This window comes from Arvicola amphibius, chromosome 7, assembly GCF_903992535.2.
Source record: "Arvicola amphibius chromosome 7, mArvAmp1.2, whole genome shotgun sequence".
In the NCBI taxonomy this organism is placed as follows: domain Eukaryota; kingdom Metazoa; phylum Chordata; class Mammalia; order Rodentia; family Cricetidae; genus Arvicola; species Arvicola amphibius.
This window is the reverse complement of record NC_052053.1, coordinates 70,711,123-70,726,660: the sequence shown is the minus strand read 5'-3', so window position 1 is coordinate 70,726,660 and position 15,538 is coordinate 70,711,123. Positions and strand designations below refer to the sequence as shown.

The 15,538-nt window shown below is 45.8% G+C and overlaps 1 protein-coding gene and 1 pseudogene across 7 annotated transcripts in view; one reads left to right on the top strand and one right to left on the bottom strand.

The window, feature by feature from the left end:
• The window catches only part of Ppp2r5c (protein phosphatase 2 regulatory subunit B'gamma), a 127,676-nt gene that overhangs the window by 63,093 nt on the left and 49,045 nt on the right, over window positions 1-15,538 (top strand). The window lies entirely within an intron of this gene.
• Window positions 7,597-8,083, bottom strand: LOC119818481 (annotated as a pseudogene).

Genomic DNA, 15,538 nt, shown 5'->3' with positions numbered 1-15,538 from the left:
TAAGTAAGTGAAAGAATTTGCCCGTTGTTGACCTCTATTCAGAAACATTCTTTAAGCAGCAATCATATGCTGTAGATTTGAAGGCAAAACTGTAGAACCAGTGGGGCCTGGGGAATCTCAGTCCTTCATCTTATAACCAAAGCTGGTGTCTTAGTTAGTGCTCTGTTGCTGTGAAGAGACACCGTGGCCGCCACAACACTTTTTATAAAGGAAAGCATTTAACTGGTAGTTTGCTTATAAGTTTTAGAATGTTCGTTCATCGTGGTGGGGAGTATGGCAGCACACAGGCAGACATGGTGGTGCTGGAGTGATATTTGAGAGCTTTATTTACTTCCTAGTCCACACACAGAGTGAGAATGGCCCTACTATGAGCTTTCGAAACCTCCAGGCCCACTCCCAGATGACACAGCTCCTCCAACAAGGACATGCCTCCTTATCCTGTCAGCTAGGGACTAAGCATGCAAGTATAGGAGCCTGTGTTGGACATTCAAACCGCCATAGCTGGCAAGGGTCAGCAGGTGGAAAAACATAGCCATGGAGGTTAAAGTCCTCCTCAGTCAGGGAACAGTTAGGAACCGGAACTGCACATCTGCTACGTAGTTGCTGTTAAAATCTTTGAAGAAGGCAAAGAGAGGATGGCTTGTTTGGCCCTTCCTCAGCACTGTGGGATGGCCAGTGCCTCCAGGTGTGGTCAGCACACACCACTGTTGGCAACACCAGAGAAAATTTTAAAGAGATACCAAGTTGAACACTAATTTGTTTTAGTAATTATATACTAACAAATGTGAAAATATATAATTAACACATTAAATCCATGGTTTCTTGGGTTACTGTTGCTTAGGACAGGGCTTAGTCAAAAATGTGTCCATTCAAAGCAGAACTCAAATAACAGCATGGCCCCAAAGTTGTGGTAAGAGTCTTAGAGGAGGAGTTGGCAAGTGTCTGGAGCAAGGGCCTCCAGGGACAAGAAACCTTGGATACAGTCTGAAAAGACTGAGGACATCTCCCCAGCTCTTCCATTAGGCTCACAGGGGTCTCAATGCCTGGACACCCTTCCCAGGAGCTACCTTGATCTGCAGGGTCAGACTGTAGAGCACAGTTGGCCTCTGTGGTGTTGGTGCATTCTCTGCCAGTCTGAGTTTTTCCTCAGAGGCGTGGACCCTTAGCTAGTATGACCTGGAGCAAGTTACCTAACATCTCAGGTGCTCTATAAAATAACTGTAATAACACTGTCTCCCCAGAAAAGAGCTGTGTGTGGGTCTTGAATGAGACTAGGGATGTGAGCACTTGGCCTGGGTCTAGAACATGCTAAAGCCATGAACTCCAACTAAAAGACTGACTGCTGATAGCTACCGTTTTCAGGGTGACTTTGGCTTGGCCTCAACATTGCCCCCGAGTTGTTCTGTGGTCCAGGCTGCCAAGATGTAAAGTTAGATGTTATAAATCCCCTGCAGCCCACTGCAGGTTCTGTCAGTCCCACCAAGTGTGTCTGCCTGACCTGTCTGTAGTGAGGAGGCTTGCTCAGTTTGCCTAGGCCAGCTTTGGAACAGAGGCTTTAAGAAGACAGGCTGAGATTTCTGCTTTAAGTTTGGCAAGTGTTATAGGGTCACAGCATTGCTGAAAATGTCTGGTCTGATCATGTGATTTGGTGATTCTGTGGGCTCCTTTGGAGAGACCACAGTAAGCTCAAGTTAGTTCCACCCCTCCCTGTAGCGGCCAAGTTAAGTCCAGTCTTCTCAGGAGACTGCTAGGATTGTCTGACAAGATGATGTTTATACAGCATGGCCTCAAAGGTCAAACTTGCATGAAAGTATTTTATCTTCAGTTCTCTCTTTACAGTGTCTTGGAGTTCATTTCCAGCTGTCAGTACCGAATTGAAAGTTTTAAATGGTCTTCACTTTGTTTGACCAAACATAGTACAATCAGGACAGATGTATCTTGAGTGTGGCATCCGCCTGAGAACTTGAGCAGGTGTTGCGTTGTATCTGGACCTTAGACTCCCGTCAGCAGCAGAGAGGCCTCGTGTAAAGCCACAGTGACTCCAGAACAAGTTTATCTATCTGCCAAGCTACGTAGAAACCTTTCTCAAAATTGAAGGCGCAGAAGGAGCATCGGGCTGAGGCATATAGCTCAGTGGTAGAGTTCTTGCCTAGCTTGCACAAGGTCAAGGCTCAGGGGAAGAAAAAAAAAAGAAAAGAAACAGCATGATGTTCCTTCCGTTTGGCATTTGAATGTAATTATAGAGGCTGTTACACCAGCCATTCCTGAGCAGACAAGAGGGGGCAGCCTCAGAGGCCCATTGTCATCCTGGCCTCTGCATCTTCTAAAATTGCAAAGACATGAAGTCTGAGCTTTCTGCCACAGGACTGTCAAAGGGCTGGAGACATGTGAGGTTCTTAATGCTGATGCTGTATGCAGTAGCATGTATATTTGGTCCTGTGGGACCCTGGGAGGAATTGAAACCGTCCTGATAGTGACCGCTGTTCACTTCAGAGGGCACTTTACTGTACGCTTTAAGGAACCTTAAACCAAACAGCATGGTCAGTCCAGAACATTTTCATTCACTTGCGACTCTAGAAGCTCAGGGAAAGGGATTGAATGAAGTCCTGATGGGACTCTCTGCTTCCATATCTGGGGAATGTGTTCAGAGCACATTCCCAGGGAGGAAAGGTGCCACCACTGGGGACTCAGAACCTCTGATTCCAACTCCTGTGATCACCTAGAACCGGGACACTGAATGTTGGACCATTCCTGGCCTTGCGGGAGTGTGGACTTCTTGGCCAAGACCATCTAAGGAGGGCACAGCTCTAACCCTGCTGGGTATTGAAGACACTGAAGTAGAGTATCTCATGGCAGACAGGAAACTAAGGGATACAGGAAGGGGCCAGGGCAATGCTGGAATGTACCCCCCAAATCTACTTCCTCCAACAAGGCCTCAGCCACTCTCTTCCCTCATGCCACTTTCCTGGGATGCTGTCATACAGTGAGTTCATCCAGGGGTTTCTTTGCAGATGAGCTCAGAACCCCCAATAACCAGTCAGAAAGCTCATTAACTGGCAGCTGCCAGGAAGAGAAGGCATGGCTCATTGACACGGGACGTGTTGGCATCATTAGTTTACATGACACAGTTGTCAAGTGCCTTTTATTTGTGGACGCTGAGCAGAGAGCTGGATGTCTACAGAAGCTGGCGGGAACAGAACATAGCACGCATGGCCCTATCTTGTCTTTGGTCCTCTTTAGGCGGCCCACTCACAACTCTCAACACTCAACTGCTGTACCCCATCACAGGTTCCAAGGGCCTGATGAAGCATGCTCAGATGGGATATGAAAATCTTCACTGGCTGACTTCATTGCTGCTGCTGTGGCTAGCATCTCAGCAGCCATGCTTTGATGGCCAGGCACATTGGACACTGGAACCAACCATAAGTTAATTATTGACATGATTGTTCTGAGTGAGGTTTCTTTTACATATTATACTTGAGGCAAGGTAATATAAAGAAAAGTTTATTTAGCTCATACCCCAAGTTTGTGGTGCCCACTTGATGGCCTTCTCTACTTTTAATTACCTCCCTGTCTCTAAACAGTGTCGTGTCCTAAGTCTCCATCGCCTGCACACCTCACTGTGGGGCTGAACTTTGCCGCAAGAACCCTCGAGGGACGCTCAGCTATAGCAGGACTTCACTTGTATTTAGAAGGGAAAGCAGTGGTGGGCTCAGAGGGGCTTCTTAAGGAAGATCCAGAGTACCTAGTGCCATTTTGTGTCCACTTTAGCTCCCAAAAGATGACAGCATGCACCGTTTTTGATTTCCTGGTGCTTGTGTTTTGTGACCCTGATTCCCAGACTGACCCTTTAAGACTAGTGTTCCAGTTTGGGAATCCTTGGCTCCATGGTGCCAGTATACAGGCCCTTGTGACTGTATCCTTCATTGATCCTGTTCTCAGCCCTGCAGTGGCCATCGGGTATGAAGAGAACCCAGGATCTATAGCAACAGTTTGTGTCCAGAAGGAAGTGCTGTGTGTTTGAGATACTGAGAAAAGAAGCAGGAAATGGAGTAGAGACTGACAGAACGGACTCTTTTCCCTTAAACAGAATCCATGTAATGATCTACCCTGTGTTGGCTGTTTGTGAGTTCTGGGATCTTCTGTGATGGTCATATTCATTGTCTGCCCTTGTCCTTTAGATAAATGAGCTGCCTGTTGCTGAGCCTGGCCACCAGGTGCGGCAGTGTAACTTAATATTTAATGACTGGAAGATGAAGTGACGCGGCTCTACCATAGGTGATGAGCATTTGCTAATCGGCAGTAATGACAGCATCCATCTCTGCTCCCCACGGGCATTCTAGACCTAGGTTCTGAGTTAGGGAATATGACCTGCATCAACAGACGGCACCACTCTGTCGGATTGTGTGTTTACTCTTAGGAGTTTGTGTGCCTTGTCTTAATACTTTCCTGTTTAAGACACCAAGTCTTCTCTTGGGCAGAGTGTTTGGGTCCCTCTTTCCCACTGTGTAATGGTGAGCATTCTGACCTCTTGGTTCCTCTTGTGTGTTACCTGTGCCTCCAAGTGGGGATCTCGCCCTGGATGTACACAGCCTGCTGAGGCTTACAGTAACTTCATGCCTTATGCTCCCTTCTTGTCAGGGTCTAGACCAGAAATCAGCTCGTCCCCTCTGTGTGTCTTCAAATCTTCACTAGAAAATTGACGAAGCTGAATTACAGTTTTCTAGGAGACCAGTTTCTCCTGATCCACACCGTATCTCCACCTGACCTCCCCACCTCTTCCCTGTTATGGAGGGAAGGACATGAATGAACTAGAACTTGGCTTCAACTCCTGCTCTTTTAGGTGAAATGAGTGCCTCATTAAATAGCATTGTAATTTCACTAGAACCGGTAGTGGCAAAGTATAAGGAAGGAGCGTGCCCCATTTTCATCTGCAAATGAAAGCACTCACCGTAGCTTGAGGCTGCAGTGGCTGGGGGAAATGGACAGCCACAAACTCAGGTGACCAGCGTCTCTTCCTGTGACGAGGCTATGGACAAATAATGAGTACAGTGTGGAAGTCGTGGGACTGAAGTTGGGGAGGAGTGGCATAGTGGAGCTTTAGGCTGTCTGTCCAAACATGTAAGACAAGAGTGGTGGTGTAGAAACCTGCAGCGGTCTGCACGACCAAGTGTTTTCTTGTAGTGAAGCCCTGGGGAAGCCAGGCGGCACTTTGCCCTAATTGTGCTTCCACAGTCCAGAGGAAGGATGGTGTCAGGGCCTAGTGAGAGCAAAGGCTGGCCGCTGCTTCGCTGTGGTTTCCCCTGGGACCACCCAGCAAAACCTAGCCACAGGTGGACAAATAATTCTCTAGCACCTACCTGTTTCTTAGTGCCAGGTAGGTACTTCAGTCCTTAGAGAAAATAGTTCAGGTGACATGAAGTAAGATAGAAACTGAAAGGGCTGGGGAGATGGCTCAGTAAAGAGCCCTGACTGTTCTTCTAGAGCACCCAGTTCAATTCCCAGCACCCACATGGCAGCTAGCAGCTGTCTATAACTCCAAGATCTGACACCCTTACACACACATACATGCAGATAAAAGCCAATGCAAATAAAATTTTAAAAAATTATTTAAAAAAGATAGAAACTGAAATAAAAAGTGAAATGAAATATGCCTATTTGGACACCAGCATGGGGCAGCATGTAGTGAAACCCAGCTATTTTGTCAGGCTAACACAGACTCCAATTATTTTTTAGAGAAAGATAAAGAAAAAGATGTAACATGTTTTTAGGGGTGTTAATATGTTAAATACACACATTAGAATGGGAAAGAGAAGAAACTTGCACTTTGAAATTAAGATTTATTGTGAATTTGAGAAATCATCAAATTTTTAACAGTTTGAGGGAATTAATTCAGTTATTAGATCTTGGAGACTAAGGGTTGAGTGTTTGCCTTGTAAGTACAAAGCCCTGAGTTCTGTCCTCAACACTACCAAAAATAATCGTGTGGTAGTTATTTTTAATTGTCAGCTTGACACAGTCTAGAGTCACCTGCGAAGAGTGTCAGTGAGGGACTGTCTGGATCAGACTGGCCTGTAGTGTGTCTATGTACAGGGTTGTCTTCTTTACAGTGTTACCTGAGGAAAGAGGACCCGGCTCACATGGGCAGCGCCTTTCTTTATTCAGGGCTTCATGAACTTTGTAAGTGTAAAGAGGAGACTTAGAAGGAATAGGCATGTCCACGTTCTTTCTCTACTCTTGACATGGATATGGCTAGCTGCTCAATTTCATGCTCTGACTTCTACACCATGATTATAACCTAGAATTGTAAACCAAATAAACCCTTTCTCCTCTTAATTAATTTTTGTCATCTTATGGCAAGAGAAACAAAACTCGAACAAATCATTATCATTGGCTAGTGGTTTTGAGTACTGTATGTGCTAAAGTTGTGAACAGTGTTTTTAGAGCAAAAGCTTAGGCTCCAGTAGTCCCACCAAGCTTGGGTTGGCCGCCTGTCCCACTGAGTAATGGTGAAAAGCAAAGAGATATATTCAACTGGTCACAGTGGAAAGAGGAACAAATAAAGGGATCTAGTCACCCCTGTGTCTGTGTTTAGGGGTACTGACATGAGAATCAAGCTTAAACAAAGGAAGAATTGGGGCAAATGGCAAGAGGACTTGTATAGTCAGGAAGTCCTGGTCAAGGTCTGTTTCTGGTTCTCCAAGGTTGTCCGAAGAAGTCCCTGCCCCTGTGAGCACTTGAAGGGATCAGCATAGTTTCTGCAAGATGGCCACTTCTGCTCCAGGACGAATGTTCACCTTTGTGGGTTTACCCTCAGCTCCAGTGGAGGTTCTGGCAGTCCTGCCTTTTGAGGTTTTATTCTTCTGGGACTCTAGACCTGGCTCTAGAGAGAAGGTTAAGGACAATGGCTTATCTCTGTACCTTCAGCCCAAATAAAGGAGACTGACACCAAGCAAAGGCCAACTGTCAGGCTTTGGTTCTGTGTGTGGGAGACTCCCAAGTGAGGAGTTGCTGCTCGGTGCCTGTTTCAAGAGGTCATGTCACTTCATGTACATAAATTATGTTCGCTTATACTTTCATAGGGTAAGTTTGGATTCATAAAGCTGGGGGTACAGCTTTCATAAGACCTCTGGTTGTGTCCCCAGAACCTCAAAAAGTAATAACAAAAGAGATCATTGTCACCACAGATGACAGCCTGCCGGGCCAACACCCTGAGGAACAGAGCTAAGGCATGGGGAGTTTGCTGAGGCCAGGGGCACAGGCTGTGCCTTGGCCTTCTCTTTGCTAAAGTATGTCTTCCTGCTCTGGCCTCCTGACTCAGTGTCTCTTCCAAGGAGATTTTGTCCCCAGATCAAGTTGCAGCATTCCTCTGCTTACAAAGCCTCTGTGGTTCAAGTCTGCCTTCCCACAGTTCTGATATCTTTCTACACAGAGCCCTGACTACAGTGACCCCAGGGGAGGATACACATGTCAAGAACAGGTGGTCCCCTGAGGCCCTCAGCTTTCTTTTTTTTTTTTTAAACAGAACTTGCCTGAAGTTTATTTGTAAAAACAGCACAAGGTCCTGACCATCTGCAGACACTGTGTAGAATCCACACCAGTCCATCTCTTCACACTGGCAGACTGAGACCTTTCTTATGGGGCCTTCACAGGGGCCTGGGCACCTTTGGGAGCCTGAGCTGCAGCTGAGGCCTCTGCCTTGGCTTGAACCTTGGGCTTTGTTTTTTGGAGCCTACGCCCCCTGGCCATGTAGCTTCTAATCCGCTTCCCAAGCTTGGGGTGAGCGATGAAAAGCGAGACGGGTGAGTTTGCGGCTGGGGCCCTTTGGCACTTTGGGCTTCACCACCTGGGGCTTCACCAGGGCCTTGATGGCCTCCGCACGTGCACTCGCGGCCTTTGCGTTATTTGCCTGCATCTTCTTCAGGCCTTTCTTGTTGTGCTTCTTGGCAAAACGCATGTTCCTCAGGAACTTGGGATCGACCCCCTTGAGAGATTCGTATCTTTGTGACTGGGGTTTCTTGATGCCATTTCTGTGCCATTTCCGGGACTGGTTGTGTGTGGTGTGGTTCTTGGACTTGGCCATGGCTGGACAGTAACCGGCGGCTCCCGAAGCGCCTGCGACCGGAAGAGAAAGAGCGGCCCTCAGCTTTCTTAAGGTTCATGTGGACTTTGTGCTCTACTCTGATGCATGTAGTGTTGTTGTGATGTAAATGCATTTGAAAGTACAATGCCTCCCAGTTAAATGACCTTAGTCTGCTCCACTCAGATTGATCTGTTCCAGCAGCTGTGTGCGAGACCATTGTAGATCCTGGGGATAAGATGATGGCTGAGTCCCCGCTCTGTGAAGACATTCCATTGAGTACCAGGGTAGATAACACAGGAACCGTATCCTGCAGTCGGTATCATCTTCAGTCATGACGGTGTCTTGTTGAGGTTTTCCGAGTGGTCTCACCAGTTTGTCCCTTAGCTTTAAGTCCTGCACTTTGAACAGTGGGTACCTAGGTAGTCTTCTCCATGTGGCATAGCTGAAGCACCCCACAGTTCCAACAGTCCTCCAGCTGTGTCTCTTGCTCCTCCTGATCCTGCATTCCTCTTTCCTGACAGCAGTGTAGTCCATGAATTAATTACTTCTCCTCACTGTGGCCACAGCAGCTGACCCGAACAACTGGAGGGAGGATGTGTTTAGACTGGTACAGGTTCAGTGCTCTGTCCGTGCTTGCTTGGTCCGTGAATTTGGGCAGAATATCCTGGTGGTGGGAACGTGCTGAGGATGTTTGTTGCTTTATACACACACAGGAAACAGAAAGGGGCATACAGGAATGAGCCAGGGCAAGATAATGCCACAAGGACCAGTGGCGTGCTTTTTCCAGCTAGGTCCCACCTCCTAAAGTTTCCAGCAAAGGACCAAGCCCCCAGCTGGTGAGCTTTTGGAGGAGCTACTTCATATCCGGACCATAATTAATATATCACCCTCCACCTCCATCATAATGAATTCACTCCTCCTGGAACCAAATGGTTCACACCACCCCGGCAGGTAGTAGATCACCTTCCTTCCCCCTGGGTCCCCATGGTGCTTCCTCAGGTCCCCAGAGTAGTAAGTACCCTCACCTCCCACGTAGGTTTAGTGGTTTTTCTTTTAGATTGAGTGTTGTAATCTATCTTCAGTCCCAGCACAGTGCCTTATTTGCATATTGAATTTACTAGTCTTTATTTATTTACAGTGCTGAGAATGAGCCCCAGTCCTCAACATGTTAGACAAGTGCTTAACCACTGAAATAGCTCAGTTCCTCCTGGAACCATTTTATATCCACTCCTTAAGATGCAGCCAGTCCTGTGACCCTGGTCTTTATTTTATTTTATTTTCCAAGACAGGGTTTCTTTATAACTTTGGATCCTGTCCTAGAGCTCGCTCTGTAGACCAGGCTGGCCTTGAACTCACAGAGATCTGCCTGTCTCTGCCTCCTGAGTGCTGGGATTAAAGGCATGCACCACCACCACTCAGCTGAGACTCTGTTCTTATACCACTGTTGGGTCATGCACATGTTTTAGATCAGTGGACATACCAAGTCACAATTTTATTTTATTTTATTTTTGGTTTTTCGAGACAGGGTTTCTCTGTATGACAGCCCTTGCTGTCTTGGAACTAGCTTTGTAAACCAGGCTGACTTTGAACTCACAGAGATCCACCTGCTTCTGCCTCCCAAGTGCTGGGATTAAAAGTGTGTGCCACCACTGCCCTGCCCAAGTCACAGTTTTAAAATGTTCCATTTTATTTAGTGTTTGTATATATGGCATTTATATGTGTGGGCAGAATGAGAAACAAGATCATGTGTAAATAAAAAAAAAAATCCGAAGTCACTTGGGTCTTTATCTTGATTGTATAATTTTTTTCAATAAAGATAAGCTCCATGAAACCACATAGAGTGCTCCATGGAGGCCAGAAGAAGGCATTGGATCCCCAAAACTGGAATTTTGACAGACAGTTGTGACCAGTGGATGTGGGTGCTGGAAACCGAACTCTAGTCCTCTGCAAGAACATACTTGTTCTTAGTTGTTGAGCCCCCACTATTCTTACTATGCTTTAAATTTTTTTGCCCAAATGCATATATACTTAGTGTATTAAAATACAATTGCAGTAAATAGTTATAAAACGGAAACCCTAGCCAGACACCCAAAGGTCTCTCCAGCTCCTTAGCAGATTCAGGTGTGCCAAGTGAAGTTAGATAACTCCCTTCATTGCTGCTTTCGTGCCAGGGTTTTGTTAGGATGCATCCCCATCTGTCTGCTGTGCTTTATGCCTTCCCATCGTTCTAAAACGGTACAAATGATGGATATAGGATGCCTGTCTGATCCTCCACTAGACATGAGCTGTTAGAACGGCTCTGCTGGACATTCTCTAAAGTGTACTGTGGTACGTAGATGCTGACATCCCGAGGTTACGTGTCAGGGCTCCTGGGGCACCGATGTCCTCAACAGCAGCCATCAGTGCCTAAAGCCCTGCAGCCCGGTGAGCTGGGTGTGAATGCTGGCTACAGCTCTGCTCCTCCCCCACAGTTGAGTATCTGCCAACTCTTGGATAGCTGTAGTGTCTGGTTGTATTTTTGTTTGTTTTGGTTTTTAAAAGTCTTGCTATATTGCTTGCAGTGACCCACAAACTTGCTGTGTAGCCTAAGCTGGCTTTAAATGTGTGGTTCTCCTGTCTTGAGTCTCCAGAGTGCTGGGATTACAAACATATGACCAGAAACCCAGCTTCTTGGGGGTGATAAAAGATTTTGGCTTTACTGCAACTTCCTTAATGAGTTATTTTCCTGGTTACTAGGTTTTGTGTTCAAAGTCCTCTGATTCTTTCTCTTCTATCTTATTTTAATTATTTAATTAGTATAATTAAAATAAGATGGAATTTTGAGTCAGAAACTCATGTGTAACTTCAGCTCACCTGGAACTTGCTCTGTAGACCAGGCTGGCATTGAACTCAGAGATCCATCGCCTCTGCTTCCCAGGTGGTAGGAATAAAGGCCCACCTGACTGTTCTTCTATAATTGTCTTAGTTTTCTCTCTCTTGCTATGATAAGTGGGGGAAGAAAGGATTAATTTGGCTTACATGTCCACATGGCAGTCCATCATAGAAGTCCGGGCAGGAACTGAAGCAGCAGCCATGGAAGAATGTCGTTTAATGGCTTGCTCCCCATTGCTCAACAATCCAGGCCCACCTGCCCCAGGGCTGGTACTGCCCTCAGTAGGCAGAGCCCTCCCCACATCAACCATTAATCAAGAAAATGCCCCACAGATTTGCCTGCAGGCCCCTCTCTCTCTCTCTCTCTCTCTCTCTCTCTCTCTCTCTCTCTCTCTCTCGTTTTTTTTTTGTTTTTCAAGACAGTGTTTCTCTGTAGCTTTGGAGCCTGTCCTGGAACTCACTTTGTAGACCAGGCTGGCCTCAAACTCACAGAGATCCGCCTGTCTCTGCCTCCCGAGTGCTGGGATTAAAGGCGTGTGCCACCGCTGCCCAGCTGCCTGCAGGCCAATCTAATGGAACTATTTTTCTCAGTTGAGATTCCCTCTTTTTAGATGACCCAAGTTTATGTCAAGTTGACAAAAAAAAAATTAACCAGCATAATATTATTTTTATAAAAGCATTAGACTCTTGCCTATTAGATCTTATGTCTGTGACCCTCCAGTTTGAGTTTTGAGTGTAATGTGATCTGACTTGTTCTTTCTTTCTGTCTCTATTTCTTGGACCCTGTGTCCTAGCCGACATAGTGTCCTGTGTTGAAAGGCTGACATATCCTTTGTCCTGCAGTCCAGTGCTGCCGTGACTCCAGGGTCCATCTCTGCCCCCTGTGGCCCCACACGGTTCAGCTGTCTAATGAAGCCTCACAAAAAACATCCTGTTTCTGGAGCAGCCGCTCCTCCACCATGGTTCTTCTCCAAGATGCCCTCGTCCCCTCTCCTCCCTGACTAGTACAGACACACAGGAAAGAGGAACACTGTGCCTGGGCTTGCACACTGAAGGAATATTTACAGAAACAGGGTCAGAATTCATTAACAGGGTAACCAGTTACATTTGGCTTTTTTTCTGTATTGCAACAGTAGTCTGAAATTAATCTTTCAGGGAGTATCATCTTCAATAGCATCAGAGCATGGCAAATCCCAAGAAACCAAATAAAATAAAATAACATTCAACATATTTTAATAAAAAAAATTTAAGGAGAACTTGAGTAATTAGAGGAATAGTTTATTTTCTGGACCAGGATACTCAATATTGAAAACTTACACAGTCCCCAAACCTGTATGGGCAAGTAAAGGTTAATGAATGGTTCAGCTGTGAAGGAAAACAGGTGAAGGATTCTTAACTACAGCAGTGGTACAATTGGGGGGCAGGCGGGGCGGGGCGGGGGCAGTGCTGGCAAAAGGGAGTTCTGTCTGTACAGACACTAGGGCCTGGAATTCTTCATGTAGACCAGGCTGGCCTCAGATTCTCTGTCCTTCTGTCTCCACTTCTTGGATACTGAGATTGGTGTGTGCTACCTTGGAAGAAATGGTCATTAAGATGGTGCATGGAAGCCGGGAGGTGGTGGTGCACACTTTTAATCCCAGCACTTGGGAGGCAGAGGCAGAGGCAGGCAGATCTCTGTGAGTTGGAGGCCAACCTGGTCTACAAAGTGAATTCCAGGATAGCCAGGGTGGTTACACAAAGAAACCCTTTTTAAAAAAAAAAAAAAAAAAAAAAAAAACCAGACAAACAAAAAAAAAAAAAATGAAATAGAGGACTAAAGAGGTGACCTAGTGGTTAAGAGCAATTGTTTCTCTTACAAAAGACCAGAATTTAACTAGTACCTTTGCAGTGACCCACAACCATCTGTCATTCCAATTCCAGAGAATCTAACACCCTCTTCTGGCATACGAGGGTACCGTATACAGTTGTGAATACATTCAAAAAAAAATTTTTTTAAATCTTTAAAAAAAAAAAAAAAGAAACACAGAGTAGTCAGGTGTGGTGGCACACACCCTTAATCCCTGCACTCAGGAGGCAGAGGCAGAAGAATCTCTGAATTCAAGACCAGCCTGGTCTATATAGAGAGTTCCAGGACAGCCATAAGGTAAGGTAAGACCTCACCTGATAAGAGATTCCTTTTAACTGAAACTTGGCTTGTTGAGGGAGGCTTCTTTTTTTTTTTTCCCATGAGCTTTCCCACAGGCACCATGGGGGCAGAAGAATGAAGACTGATCATCTTTAACTCCACTATCTCCCTTGTCTCTGAGGCCCAGAGCTGGTATCTTCTGTTCCTTCCTTACAGACAGTGTATGAGTGTGTGGCTGTATGGTTCATGCCTTAGCATCATCAACGACTTAGCTTGCAGTAACTGGAAATTGCCTCACATTGATAATTGATGAAAACAGGCATGCTGAAATCACTGATGCACATGAGAAGTGTTTGAGGTACAGGAAGAAAGAAGCATGGTCCTCAGCATCTCCACCCACCTACCTTCTTGTGCTGTCCTATCAGAAGAAAGGGGGATTTAGGGGCTGGAGAGATAGCTCAGTGGTTAAGAGCACTGCCTGCTCTTCCAAAGGTCCTGAGTTCAACTCCCAGCAACCACATGGTGGTTCACAACCACCTGAAATGAGATCTGGTGCCCTCTTCTGGCCTGCAGGCATACATGAAGGCAGACCACTGTATACTTAATTAATTAATTAATTTTAAAAAAAGAAAGGGGGATTTTAAAAAATCCTTTTAATTTAAAAAATACGCTGACCAAGAAGACTAAGTTAACTTGCATTTTTAAAACATGGAGATATTTGGCAGGGTGTAAGCACATTATTTTAACTTTGCAGCCCTATTTCTTTAAAAATAATAATAACCAAATGAAATGTTTCATTTTTTAAAGTTTTTTAGATTTATTTGCTATTTTATGTGTTTGAATGTTGGCCTGCATGTATGTATGTTCACTACATATATTCCTTGTGCCCTTCAGGTGCTCTGGAACTGGATACAGATGGTTGCAAGCTGCCATGTATGTGCTAGGAATCAAACCTTGGTCTTACGCGAGAGCAGCCAGTGCTCTTAACCACTGAGCCAAACCTCTAGCCCCTATTTTAATTAATTAACTTTTATTTTAAGACATGGCTCACCGTGTAGCCCTCACTGCCCATAATTCATTATGTAGACCAAGAATTTACAGAGATCCACCTGCCTCTGCCAGGATTAAAAGTGTACACTACCATGACCAGCCTTCTTGCTGGCTTTAAAGAACTGTTCAGGAAAGAGGTCTTAAGAGACCTCACTGACCATTGGGTAGAAGCTAGGCAATGAGTAGGATTTGGATAAGGGTACCCAGTAACTCATGGGATAAACTGTGGCCTTTCCCCCCCCCCCCCAAGACAGAATTTCTCTGTGTAGCCCTAGTTGTCCTGGAACTCACTCTGTAGACTGGCTTGCCTCAAAGTCAGAGATCTGCCTGCCTCTGCCTCCCGAGTGCTGAGATTAAAGGTATGTGCCACCACCATCCTGCGTAACTGTGGACTTCTTTGTTCTCTATAGCTGAGAAAATGAACGAGCCACAGACAGAATCTATATAGACAAGCTCTGACAAGTGCAAGTTCACTTAAGGCATTCTGGCAAGTTGGAACGCGAACAAATCAATGCGGCTTGTAAGAAGATAGTTCAGAAAGCAAACCCTTTCCATGACAGCATTGGGGGTGCAGCTGGTCAGCGGGCTCTGTATGTAGTGATGGGCTGTGCTGGCTCGCAGGATCGCAGGTGTCCTTCAGCAGTATGTCTCCACCTCCTCACTGCTTCAGCGCTTTTTATCTCTGCACAGTTTGAAGTGGGTTATGGAATTCACGTAGCAGTGCCTGCATGCCTGTTCTCTCTGATGTTAGCCATTAAGGAGTCACATAAATAGAAATCGTCATCAGAAGGCGCCTGCCATCGCATGGCATCCAGATGGGGAGTGAGGAGTGCTAAGCAGAGTAGCTGCCTTTCCACAGGTGCTGGACGACTGGCTCAGCGTGCCTTGCCCTATCCACCTAGGAAGTAAGGAAGGGCCTTGTAGAGAACCAGATGAGAAAGTCGACAGTGGGAATGGTACAGAGGAATGGAGAGAAGGGTGATGAGCTCCTAGAAAGGCCCGAGCAGAGGGAAAGCAGAGCAGCGTGTGTTTAGGGACACTTGCTGGGGGAGGCGGGTATGGGAAGGTACTCCCAGGATGCCTCACTCTCCCCTAAAGAATTTACGCAAGTTCATCTATTATTATGACCACACTTGAAATTAAACTGGGGGGGGGGGGACTCAAAAAGAAAACTTTTAATGTTTTTATAAATTATTTTAGAATGTAATGAATTACAGGCTCATACCTGTGTCACCAGCACTTGAGAGGCAGAGGCAGAAGGGTCACTGCAAGTTTGAGGTCAGCCTGATCTACATCAAGTTCTAAGCCAACCATGGCTGCATACCTAGCACCTATCTTTAAAATAGTAATGAAGCTATATATACATTGAAAAAAAGTTAATAGTTTTATGAAAATTGATATATTTTCCT